This window comes from Diuraphis noxia, unplaced genomic scaffold, assembly GCF_037042655.1.
Source record: "Diuraphis noxia isolate RWA-SAM2 unplaced genomic scaffold, SU_Dnox_SAM2 contig0001, whole genome shotgun sequence".
Classification (NCBI taxonomy): domain Eukaryota; kingdom Metazoa; phylum Arthropoda; class Insecta; order Hemiptera; family Aphididae; genus Diuraphis; species Diuraphis noxia.
Genome location: NW_028301711.1, coordinates 25,168,192 through 25,182,577, shown reverse-complemented (window position 1 = coordinate 25,182,577; position 14,386 = coordinate 25,168,192). Strand labels below are relative to the sequence as shown.

The 14,386-nt window shown below is 30.8% G+C and overlaps 1 protein-coding gene and 2 non-coding genes across 3 annotated transcripts in view; all 3 read left to right on the top strand.

The window, feature by feature from the left end:
• The window catches only part of LOC149060369 (limbic system-associated membrane protein-like), a 589,994-nt gene that overhangs the window by 214,618 nt on the left and 360,990 nt on the right, over positions 1-14,386 (top strand). The window lies entirely within an intron of this gene.
• On the top strand, positions 3,763-3,836 carry TRNAN-GUU (transfer RNA asparagine (anticodon GUU)). The gene has a single exon. It is a non-coding gene; the product is annotated as a tRNA-Asn (tRNA).
• Positions 10,513-10,585, top strand: TRNAK-UUU (transfer RNA lysine (anticodon UUU)). The gene has a single exon. It is a non-coding gene; the product is annotated as a tRNA-Lys (tRNA).

Below are 14,386 nucleotides of genomic sequence, written 5' to 3'. Positions count from 1 at the left end.
TGTACGTATTATACGATTATGGCTTGGCCAACTAATTACACATAAATTATTTATAGTACTAAGCAAAATATAGGAAACCGTTGAAGAAGAATTGTCAAAGAATATTTTAAGTTTAATCTTTATACTATTCCGGTTCCGTCAGGACAGGTTTTAACTTTGACCTTGTAGGTTTAAATAACAGGGCACCGACCTCCAAATGGAAAAAAAAATGAAATATACATATTATATTATCCTTGATTGCAAGTTTCATGTTCGTAACAAAAGAATAAGAAATTCAAGGAAATGGGTTGATTATGATGTGTCGAGGAGTACATAATTACAATGAAAAACACAGCGTTACAGTACAATAGAAAAATAATTAATAATGTAGGAACCGGTTTATCGCTGTGACTTATAACCTTATTGCGCGAAGAGAATGGTACCCTCCCATCTAACTACTACATATTGTTGTTCACAGGTCATAATTGGGCAGTTGACATAAGAATAGTATTCGGCGGTGTCGTTAGTAAAATGTATAATTTATTCGCGTATTCTGTAATAAATGTGAATGAACTCAGGTGATAGATAATGATGGAACATCAAATTTCATCAATATTAATAATTTTGTTTTCCTGCTTTGAATTTAAATACATTCCACTGATTATATTAATATTATTATGCATACCCATATCGACTGTAATTATTTTATATCTTGAAGTCGAGTTTATAAAAGATCTTTGACATCATATTATTAACTGTTAAACTTTCCGTTCGGAATATTAATGTAATGCATTTTGAATATTGTGATAATTAACATACTCTCGTACTGTTACCCGATTGGAAAATAGGTATATAACAATATAAACTATACTCGATATTCGGGTAAATATAAATTGCTATTTGTAATCTGTATTGTACGCGGTGTTGTTATTGTAAATCAACTACACAGTTATAAAATATTATATTATTTTGTAATCATAAAACTCGGTCGAAAATATTATTATATACGCAATATTTATTCATGCAATTAATGAACAATTTATTTGTAATTTCATACCACTTTTCGATATGTATTCACAGTTCAATTTCACTAATAATTATTTTCAAAAATAATATTATTCTTTAAAAAGAAATATATGTATAAGTATATATATTTTAAATATATACAATCTGTATAAGCAATATATATTATACACTTTTTAACTGTACGATATATTTTTAACTAGCTCTTTGACATGCAGTTTATTTAGTAATTGATTGTAACGGTAAATTTACCTCAGAATGGTATTATTTACTAATTGATTTTTTCACATCTTATAACTTTCTTAATATTTTTTTATTTATTGGCAAAAAAAAAATAAAAATAGGTATCTACACCAATAATGACTATTTCATGCTTTTGATGTGAAATATTATTTAGTGCAGTAGGTGAGGCCGGCTGTTGGCCACACTCTTAACGATAATGTAGTCACATATTATGTGAAACACCTAATGTGCCTTAAAAACAATGAACAATTTTAAAAAAATCTGAATTTTTTTTTTTTGATTATTCCATGATTATTTAATTATTAATTAATAAAATTATTTACCTTAACGAACTATCCTTTCAATTTTCATTTAATTCTTTCAAATGATTGGATGATACTGTAGTTCTTGAGAAATTAAGATTCAGCAGTCTTTTAAAAAAAAATACTTTTTTAGACTCAATCATAGACACAAAAATACAGATATCTATTCAGAAATGGTCCAAAAATATTTATAAAAAGCGTTAAAAGAAAATTACGACTATCTACTTGAAATTTCTTAAAATAATGCATATCAATTATTCAGCAATTAGTATTATTGTAATATGTAATTTCATTGATAATAAATAATAGTATTTATAATTATAATCAATGGTATCTACTCCTCGACGGTAAAAAAATCATACATAATATTTTAAACGCTGCGCAAACGGCGGCGACCATCGTGTAGGCAAAACTTGTTCTTTGTTACTTGTGGTGGTCGTGATACCTACAGGTGACTTTTAAGTGGAGGGGATGAGGCGTTGATGTCACCGCACCGACAATCGGCCGCCACCATGATTCGAACGCGCGTTGCACAGTTACATTCGAAGGTCACGTTTTGGTCTTCACTCGTCACACCGCCACCGCCGCGCCGTACGAACCGGTCCGGATGTGATATCAACAATAACAATATTTCTTTTGCAGTGCTGTTTTTACTTTTCTCCCCAGAAATGCACAAATTATTATTTGTTTGATTAATGATTTAATGAAATATAGTACAATTGACATTTATATTAATAATATTTTTTATTTATAGTGTGTACTATTTTAGTACTTCAAGTATTTACTTTTATGTGCAAGTAAACTCCGCATTCCAGTATTGAAAATGTTACATATTATTTTTAAATTAAATTAAAATAGATTTTTAGCATTATTTGGATTGTTACGCAACTAAATTGTAATAAGGATATCTATAATATATCTATTAAATATATGTAAATAATAAAATGATGAATTAATTGACTTCCTCCTATCGTAATTATTTACTATTTATGCCATTGAACCTGTTACCAATCGGCTATAGCTAGTCATCAAGTATAATTCTATTATATTTCATAATATTATATAGTAAACTTTCGTGGGTAAAGTCTGAACTTGGCCGTGGATTATAGCATTTGCATAACGTACATAATGGCATTTTTCTGTCTGTGTGTATATTTCACTGTAGCGTGATTTAAATGATATACATCCGTATTTTTATACACGTAAACACAATGATTAAATGTGTTAATTTACGAACTAATTTAACTGGCAAGTTTCTACAAACGTCTTAATTAATATTCTCGATTACTCAACAAAAATCCTGGCTACGATGCTCTAAGTATGATCGACGCTTACATTAATGGCACAAGAAGTAAAAACTGCACTGCCAAATATAATAAAGAATAACATATTAACGTATCTCTTCTTAGTTTAAATTCCTTCTGTCCAATGACATCATGTGACTAATTTTTTATGACAATCGACATAGTTCAACAATGTATCACTTAAAGCAACATTTAGCAATATACTGTTATGAGAACTATAGTTTTCAATAAATATTTTGTATGACAGTCAATTTATCATGTTTTCTTTTTAATTTAATTTTTAGTATATATTTTTATCATAATCTATGCATATTTCAGTATTTAATGCTACATATTTGCATACATTCAATAGAGTATTTTCACTGCATATAATCTGTATTTCAGTCTAAACAATCCGAAAGTATCCAGTAGATAATGTTGTATCTACTACAATTGTTATTACGATATTCGTTTTGAAAAATATATCTATTTTGCCAAAATCTACTCTATTTATGGAGGAGAATTAAAAATGATGAGTTCGTTTCGTCGTTCATTCTACTATCTAAACAAATTTTCACACACTGACTTAATCGTAATAATTCCTCTTCTTAATTAATATAATATATTATATGATCCAAGACATATCAAATCGTAGACATTGGACTAAAATAGGTATACTTTGTTTCTTGTTAGTATAACCGTATTGGTACAGTTTGTACGTGTACCAAAAAAAATTGTTTTGACTTTTCACCATTGCTAACCTACCAGACAACCTACGACATTCAGTTTCATTCAAAATTATACAACTATATAATCTTTGTTTTTTTAAGTCTAGATGATTAGTTAAATAATAAGCTTTGCTTCTTTTTTTAAAATTTTTAAATTCCTGTCCTGACACTTAACAGCATTGGTTTCTGTTATACGAACAATGGGCCTCCGTGGCGCAATCGGCTAGCGCGTTCGGCTGTTAACCGAAAGGTTGGTGGTTCAAGCCCACCCGGGGGCGTTGATTTTTGCATTTTTTTTCATCCAGGAAATTTTTTGTATTTATTACGTTGTAGATTGATTGATTATCTAATAAGAAATCAATATTATTATATCATTATCTACTCGATAATTAGGTAATTAATTTTAATATCATGATTAACTTTTTAGTTTTGTACTGTATTAACTGAATAGTAAGTAGTACCTAACGTAATGATTATATTTGTATGTTTAACACCATTATTGATGTTCAGGTACACTAATAGTCTCTAATAGAGACTCTATTTCATATTTTCTAATCGACCAATATTCTACAATGTATTTCTGTGATTGTAATTGAATTTGACATTAATTAATATTTAATTATATAATCATTTTAATAAAGATATTATCTAAATAAATTCTCATTACAACTACGCATAGGCGTATGGTGTTATTATAGCAGAGAGTTGGTTTATATGCGCTATAAAAATGGCCTTGTAATTATCATTGTTTATTTAGTTCATTTTCATGATCTCACGATCATTTTTAAAGAACTGTGTGTTTACCATTATAACTTCTATTTATAAATCATTCCACATTAAAGCAGATAATTTTTTTTTCGATCAAGCCACTGATCTGTCTTTGCATACGCAGGGTTTTATTCATCAAACGTTGTTTGTACTCATCAGAACATACTGGTATATGTATTTTTACACTATACGACCAAATATTAAATACACGTTTGTAAGTATTATTTGATAAATGGTATGGGTTAGAGAAAAGATTTGCCAGTGTCCAGTTATGACTTACCTATTAGTCGATAGTTATTAACTATTATAATTAGATCACTAAAATACGAGTTATGGTCATGTGTCTTAATATTAATGAAAACAGCTCACTGTGACTACCTAACGTTTGGATGGTAGGTGTGTGCCTCGGCGGACGTTTTGACTGTTTTGAGCATTCACTAATCACCCTATGTTATGTGTTTACGTGTGTGTGCAAAGACGCAACGTGACGTGACATTAGCTACTATAGTCCAGCTCACGAAAAGACCACCGCGTAGACAGTGGTTCTCATTCTATTGTTGCAATCCGGAACGCTGGCGGTGCTGCACGAACTGTTGGCGATATTGTTGTTTGATAACCACTACAACAAATAATCCGCTTGGATCGCGGCGGCCAGTCTCCACTTTTCATGAGACGGACTATAGCTACCGACTCGTTAACCCATCGCAGCACTAGGTGCAAGATTTAACAGTAATGGTTAATAGTCTAATACCTATAACATATAACATTATAGCGTGCAGACTCTCTCACGTTTAGTGGAAATTATAATATATGATTTATTTATTAGATATTTTAAATTAAACTATTTTAATAAAATTCAGAATATTACCTATGAATATAAAATAATCAAATATTTCTCTATTTTTGAAATTGCGAGTGAGGTGGTGTGTAAATTGCCTCATTCTCTAAACCACAATAACATATAACATCAAAACATATATTATTTTTTTGGTTCACGTTTACGTAAATTTTAATATTTATCATTAATCTATTCTTGTCAGTTACATAGATTATTAAAGAACATGATTTAAAAAATCTTTAAACCAAAGTAGATATAACCCTATTTAAGTATTAACAGACTTGTAATATATTTTTTCTGCTTATTTCGACATGATATGAATGTTATATTATTTTGTTGTGGCGTATTTATTTATATTTATCTTAGTGAATGATTGTAGTTAAATTTTAAGTTTGTAAAAACAACAAACATAGAATGCATTAATATCCGGAGTTCATTAATATTGCACATATAATAAGAATTTATGTTATACAGGCATGCGGCTAAAGAAGAAGCAACCGAGTAGGTAGATACTAGATATATAGTAGGTACGTGGGTACGATTCTAGTATAGGTACGAAAGGTGGTGTATACGATCAGTTGTACTCCTCATTGAACTTAAACTATAAGATTATATAATGCATAGTGCAAGGTCTATGGTACTTCTATAATCACACTCGCCACAAAACGACCCATTGTATAAATAATAAATGCACACAATATTATGATGTGCGTTAGACAGATAAGGTTCTTAATAATAATTATAATTTAATCATTACTAAGATATATATATATATATATATATCCCTATATTATGTTATTTTGGGTTTTATAAGCAGATTATTATTAGCAACTGACCACTATGGTGAAAATAACCTAAATTATAACACATATCTAATCATATTATATTATACGTGTGTTACATAAAATATGAATAAAATACTAAGCATTCGACTAGAATAATAATTTAGTAGTAAGCACAGACTTCTATACTAACTAGATAAGGTACTTTTATATTAATTACATAGTCATCATCAATAATCACATAGTCAGTGAAGCTCGCACGGGGATGACCGCCATTTTGTTGGTTGGAAATAAATTGGTAGGCATACACAAAACGTATAAAGAATAAATGAAATGAAATATTTTTTAAAGGTGAAATAAAATAATGATGACAAAATGATCCATATAAAATATTTTTGTTTAGTTACAAACAACAAATTCTAGAAATAATAAAACACAATACCACATCAATTAATATTTACCATAAATACGTCACATATCATATAGCATACTATTTACGAACCAAGAAAATGGTGGAACCCGACTTCAACTAATTCCCAGAGTTACTTATCTAGAAATCTGTGGTGGTAAGAAATAGTAATAATGTAACGGCCAAAATGTTAGTTACCGCGGCCGCGTGCATTGCAGCTATAAACAGTCACATCACACAGACCTTCCTACTTGGCAGTCACAATTTAATAAACTATATTATATAGACCAAGCGTAACTATTGTATATCAACTTATTTCTAAATTCTCGTGTAAAGTTAAATAACGGATTCTTACTACAGTTTATTTATATTTAATATTAGATCAAAATTAACTTATAACTGCATTTTCTTCTAAACGATCCACATCTTACAAACTTCAGCGTTTTTTTACATAATTTTTTTAATAATAGTTTTATGGATTACTCAAATTATTATAATATATTAAAATAATTTTAAAATAGAATCATGAAAAAAAAATTATATAAATATATAAGTTATAATATATTATACATTTTCACTAATAATAAATATAAATAAACTGTAGTAAGCATCCTCTTAACATAATATTAGATCAAATTAAAATATTACTCAATACAGTAATCCCTCGTTATCCGCGAAGGTTACGTTCCTGCACGGACAACGAAACCGCGGATAATGAGACGGATAATAAATCAATTTATAAAAGGAGGTTATGTTAAATTTTTTTTAATTTTAAAAATCAATTAATACATTTTTAATTCATACAACTAATTAATTAATTATCTTTTTACTGATATTTTACATTGAGAAGCCATTTAAAAATATTTCCACTACTAAATTTATTAAACACTGCTGTGCATGTGCCATGCAAAAATATCGCCTTACAAGTTACAACTGAGCAGTTGACGATTATTAATCGTGCATGTGTAGGTAACCTTTTGTGGTTTATCTGCAATAAGTATACATATGTATAATGTATATGAGTTATACCTAAAGCGATATAACAACAATTATCTACAATAATTTATTGTCAAAATTAAATTTCTACAGTGTTCGTGTAATGACAGTGGCGTATTTAGAGATTTGATGCCCTGGGTAAATATAATTTGGTGCCCTGAACATTTTAACATGCATTTACCTTTGTTTTATGATCACTAAAAATTAACAACATAATCATACAAAGAAGTTTAGAACATGATATATACGATGAGATTTTTGGGCAGCAAAATCTTCAATGTCCTCATTGTAACTAATTGATTTAGTTATCTCACATTTTATATCTAAAATTGCCAATTGTTTAAACGGTTGTCATTGATTGAAGATCTAAAGTATGATTTTACTCTTTTCAGAACACTAAATAATTACCGTTCAGGTGAAGTATTAGAAACCGGACAGCATAAATACATACGTAACGCAATATCTACATATGGGTAGACATCTGCTATATTGTGATCTTCAATGATTTTGCACAACTCTAAAATAGATTTTGGTGATATATTTCCTGGTAAACTTTTTAAGTATCCATGAAAGTGAATACTTTCATTTATAAATGATCCATCGAGATCTTCAGGATACTGACTCTGTAATTAGGTAGCTTTCTTTCTCACTTCAGTTACTGGTAACTTTATTAAATAATATCATGGAGCACGGACGTACTAGTCAGAGCAACCGCAGCGTAATTAATATTTAATAGTCACCGCCATAATAGTTAGTACAATATATTACAATATTGACGATTGAAGACTGACGGGTTTCGGGGTGTCTCTGAATTTCCCGTAGAATAATTTCCTGATATTTACAATATACATCACAGATTAAGTCATCGCTACAACTATAGAATATACAAGTCATACAACATACTATACTATAAAACCGCTATCGTGTTTTATAAATAACCAATTTTTATTTCTGAAATTCCACGTGTTTGGTTGAGTATTATACATATAATAATTGAGGCATTAAGCACAAATAGCTTATCATATAAAACTATAATTATTAGCTTTTTCAAATAAAAAAGTGATGCCCCTTGAAAATTATGCCCGTGGCGATTGCCCCCTCTCACCCCCTCTAAATACGCCACTGTGTAATAACAGTAAAACGTTATCGCAATCGCAATCGCATTAATAATGTTATCGTGGACCCAACCGCGGATAGTGAGGGATTACTGTAATTAATTTTCTACTACATTTATAAACGTATTGTGCATCAACTCCTATATTAATGATTTTCTATTTTCTATTATATATATTGACACAAAAATCTAGAATGTCATTGTATCACCTTTTTTACTGATTGAAATGGTATAAAAAAATAAATATTTTAATTTTATAAAACTTAGGTTTTTCTAAGATTTGTCTGAACCACGGTTATCTACACAGATTGGCGCACGGCGTGTTAACGCTGGTCGATGCGGCGAATGCAGTGAACTATTAGCGCTAGTAGTCAGTGGGCCTACGTTTACATTTGTTTGTACTGGGAAAACGAAGATTTTTTATTCAAATTCGTTATTATCGTCCAAACGGCTAAAATTACGAATTAAAAACATTCCACAATTATTGTAGATCGTGAAAAGGTGTTAAATGACTGACATTAGCAAATAATAATTAAAATTAATTGGTAAAAATATTTTTAATGATAAAATGAGCATAAAAAAATATATACCTAAATAATGTTTGATTTAGTTAACTAAGGCAGTGTTTATTATAAAAAAATGCATACATTTTGTATCTCTTATTTATTTTATAGTGTGTTGTTATTACCTATTTGTTAAATTAAGTAATTAATTAGATCACGTATATTATGTACTGTTACATCCTACACCACCACAAGCTTAGCTTAAAGGTGTAGGTAATTTTTATTATTTCTTTAAATACTTTGTTTGTATTGTGTTTTTCAAATTATAAAAAAAATGTATAAATTCAATTCAAATGATTAATGACTACAAGTCTCTAATATGTTATTATTAGTTTGTTTATTACTTATTCTTTATGTAATAAAACCTATTTAGTAGTTGGTTAATACTTAAGTTGATGTTAGTAGAAAGTTTCCCTTCATACTTATTGACCAAGATATCTCCAGGTTAGGTGTCGGTTGTGTTCTTATCACCTTTTCACGGACTAAAATAATTGAGGAATGTTTTTAATTCGTAATTTTAGTCGTTTGGGCGATATAACGAATTTGAATAAAAATCTTCGATTTACCAGTAGGTATATACAAATGTAAACGTAGGCCCACTGACTACTAGCGCTAATAGTTCACTACGGTCACCGCATAGACCACCCGTCTGCATTAGCATCATAGTGGCGTGCGCCAACCTGTGTAGATAACCGTGGTATGAACATATTGACATTTGACTTACCATACCTACCTTCACCTCTGTGAAGTAGGTTAGTAGGTAATTAATTTTACGCGAAAACGTGTTTGAAAAAATAGCAATTAATGTTATGGATGAGACGAGTTCCACGCAATACATTAATATTTTCAAATTGTAAATTATATCACATTATTGTGGATATTATTCAGGGGTACTACGTTCAACATCAGTGATTTAATACATTGAAATTATTGTTAAGCTTAGGTTTAATGACCAGATATTATTGTTAAGCGGCCACCGATAGATCAGTCCCAAAGTCAGAACTTGGCTCAAAATTTGAGAAAGTGAAATTACTTACATAACCACCCATTCAAAGTGTTATGTTTATACACTAAATATTTTTTTCCTGTAGACAAGCTATGATTGTGTCACACTCAGTGTTATATTCTTAGACCATTTTGTGACTGTTCAATTAAAGTTGTGAAATTATGATAGTTTTTTTATTATTATTATTACTATTATTACTGCTATAAAATGTAAATAATCGATGACATAAGGTTCGATTGCTCCCGGCAACAAATGAGTAATGACTCTCTATAGTTATACTTTGAATCAAAATAGTAAAAAAAAAGCTAAGAGTTCCAAATTTTGTGGGGAGGGAAACCACATTATTACAATTATTGGTATTAAGTATCACGCTCAGTTATTTATTCGCTAATACGCTAATCTTGTATATTATACAATTTACCTCCACCATTCAACAATATTCAACTAAAAAATGTAATATAACATCAACTCGGCAGGAGCCCGGATAGCTCAGTCGGTAGAGCATTAGGCTTTTAACCTAAGGGTCCAGGGTTCGAGTCCCTGTCCGGGCGGGATTTTTTTCCACCGTTTTTCTCCGAAATAACCTTCACTGTTCTGTGTTGATTACATTATGCTATGCCAGTAAAATGATAACATTTTTTATTTGATAAATAGCCCAAGGCTGGGCATTAACGCGTTAATAAGTTAAAGTTAAGTTAATTTAACTTTTTAACTAAATAAGTTAGTTTTTTTTTATGTTTATTAACTTAATTAATAACTTAAGGAGCTTTCGAATTAACTTTTAATTAACTTGAGTTAATTTTACATTTAAACAAGTTAAGTTAATTAAATTTAAGTTTGTGAACTATTGTAGGAATACAAATTGCTGGTAGGTACACATTTTATAAGGTTATAAGTATGCTAACAAAATGTGTACTGTAAGCTTTTGCACACATAAAATAGTAATAGTTCTTTGGTCTAATAACATGAACAATTTTAGGTACCAATTATTTTAATTTTACTTATTAGAAAACAAGAAACTTTTTTTAACTTAACTTGAGTTAAAAAGTTAATATTAAATTTTGGTTAACTCTTAACTTAATTCAATTGATAGAACATTTTGAATTAACTTTTATCGATTAACTTGATTTAGATTTTAACTTAACTTAACTGAGTTAAAAAAAATCATTAACTTGCCCAGCCTTGATAAATACCGCTGAAAGATTCTATAAAAAAGACACTCTGTGAATTGTACGCAGTCTGAAAAAGTCAGAGATATTTCGTCTAAAATCAAAATTGTTGCATAAAAACGATCAATTTTGTTCAGATTATTATTTTGTAATGTAATAACATTATTTGAAAATTATGGAGACGACTCATCCATGAATTATACAAGCAAATAATTTGTGTAATTTTATATTATATTTGTTTTTTAAATACTTTAATGATATAAAACTACACAGTACATCAACAGTACTCATAGGAATTAACTCACATGTATATTTTATTGTTATTGTGTGTTTGGTTGGCATGATTAGCATGACCTACCCTTTTTACGAATCACGAATAAAATTAAAATTTAGATTCTAATACTGATTAGATAATTGAGTTCTTTCTTGATGAATATTATTAAAACAGTTATTTCTAAGATTTTATTTTTATTTAATTAATTTAAATTAATAATGACGTACAAATCCACTACTTAAATTACATGATGATTCTTAGAAATATGAGTGCGTGATATAATAATATTATAAAGCTTTAAATATTAAAAAAAAAATATATATATATATATATATATATATATATATTCAATTTATAAATATTTTTAAATACATTTTTGATACATTTTATTTGACGTTATCATATTTTATTATACAAAATAATTTTTATAATAAATATAATTATATTTCTATAATAATATTTTAAAGATGTTCCATTCATAATAAATAAAGGAAAGAAATATGTTAATTATTATAGTATTTTAATACCTACTCTTATTTGATATTAAAGTAGTTTTAAATGATATATTATTAAATAATATGTTATTGACTACAAGAATAAATTAAATATCTAGGATTCAAAATAAAGTTAGTTTATCGTTGAAACTATGAACTTTTAAAATCCTCAAATTAATAGGTATTCATTTAAAATAATTAAGAATGTAAGAAATGTAAAAAGAATTATTAAATTGTTCAAGTAATTTATCAATTGTGTTGATCTAATTTGTTTTTATGAATCAAAATGATACATTATAAAAATATGCAATACATATTATGTAACTTAATTTTAATATTTTATTCCTATGTAAAACAATATTGCATTATTTTACCTAGAGAAATAATTTTTAAAATTCTATGACATTATTTCAAATAGTTACCTTTAATTCATTCTAAGATTAAATTAAGTACCTGAAATATTATTTTTCCTGATTGAATTATATAAAACAAATTAAATTCCGCTATAAATCATTTGCTTTTAAATGTTTTCAAGTATTTTGAAAACATATTTTACCGTCCCACAAACAGGACTTAGCGAGCCCGCTGTTTTAATCCTTAATACGATTAACAATTGCTGAAATTTTGTTCATCGTTAATTATGACATCACTAAACTGTGTGTAATGTCTGCAATAATGTGCATTATATTATTTGTAACATTGAAAAGATGTGATCTATTAAAAAATATATTTATTTATAGTCATATGAATGTATTGTAGTGTGTCGTGTGATGTATTAAATTATAGAGCCTGAGATTCATTGATTCTTTAATAGTTGCGTTTGTCATATATTTGGTGGAAATTTAGTTAAAAATCTACATTATTTACATCCACCAGACGGGGGTTTAGGCATTGATCCACATCTACCTGACGGGGATTTAAATGTTGACCCACAGCCACCAGAAGATGGTTTTGGTGGTTGCCCACATCCATCAGACGGGGGTTTCGACGTTGACATAGATCCACCAGATGGTGATTTTGATGATGATCCACAGCCACTAGATGGAAGTTTTGGTATTATGTCACGCCCACCTGATAGAGGTTTCAGTGGTGATCCACAATTTCCATACGAAGAATTCGGCGTTGAATCACGTCCACCAGACAGGGGAATCGGTGGTGATCCACATCCACCAGATGAAAGTTTCGATGTTGACCCGGATCCACCAGATGGGAGTTTCGACGTCGAACCACAACCACCAGATGATGGTTTTGGTGTTAATGCACATCCACCAGACAAGGGTTTCGGTGGTGACCCAGATTTACCAGACCGGGGTTTCGGTGGTATTCTACACCACCCACCAGATGGAGGTTTAGGCGTTGACCCAGATCTGCTAGGTGGGAGTTTCGACGTTGAACCACAACCACCAGATGATGGTTTTGGTGGTAATGCACATCCACCAGATGAAAGTTTCGATGTTGACCCGGATCCACCAGATGGAAGTTTCGGTGTTGAACAACAACCACCAGACGCGGATTTCAGTGGTATTCCACACCCACCAGAAGGATGTTTCGGCGTTGAACCGCAACCACCAGACGGGTGTTTCGGCGTTGATCCACAGCCATCAGATGGGAGTTTTGGCGTTGAACTACAACCTCCAGACTGGGGTTTCGGTGGTGACCCAGATTCACCAGACCGGGATTTTGGTGGTATTCCACACCCACCTGATGGAGGTTTAGGCGTTGACCCAGATCCGCTAGATGGGAGTTTCGACGTTGAACCACAACCACCAGATGATGGTTTTGGTGGTAATGCACATCCACCAGACAAGGGTTTTGGTGGTATTCCACACCCACCAGATGGAGGTTTAGGCGTTGACCCAGATCCGCTAGATGGGAGTTTCGACGTTGAACCACAACCACCAGATGATGGTTTTGGTGGTAATGCACATCCACCAGACAAGGGTTTTGGTGGTATTCCACACCCACCAGATGGAGGTTTAGGCGTTGACCCAGATCCACTAGACTGGGGTTTCGACGTTGAACCACACCCACCAGATGGAGGTTTAGGCGTTGACCCAGATCCACTAGACGGGGGTTTCGACGTTGAACCACAACCACCAGATGATGGTTTTGGTGGTAATGCACATCCACCAGACAAGGGTTTCGGTGGTGACCCAGATTTACCAGAACGCGGTTTCGGTGTTGATCCACAGCCACCAGATGATGGTTTCGGTGGTGACCCAGATTTACCAGACTGGGGTTTTGGTGGTATTCTACACCACCCACCAGATGGAGGTTTAGGCGTTGACCCAGATCCGCTAGATGGGAGTTCCGGCGTTGAACCGCAACCACCAGACGGGTGTTTCGGTGTTGATCCACAGCCATCAGATGGGAGTTTTGGCGTTGAACTACAACCTCCAGACTGGGGTTTCGGTG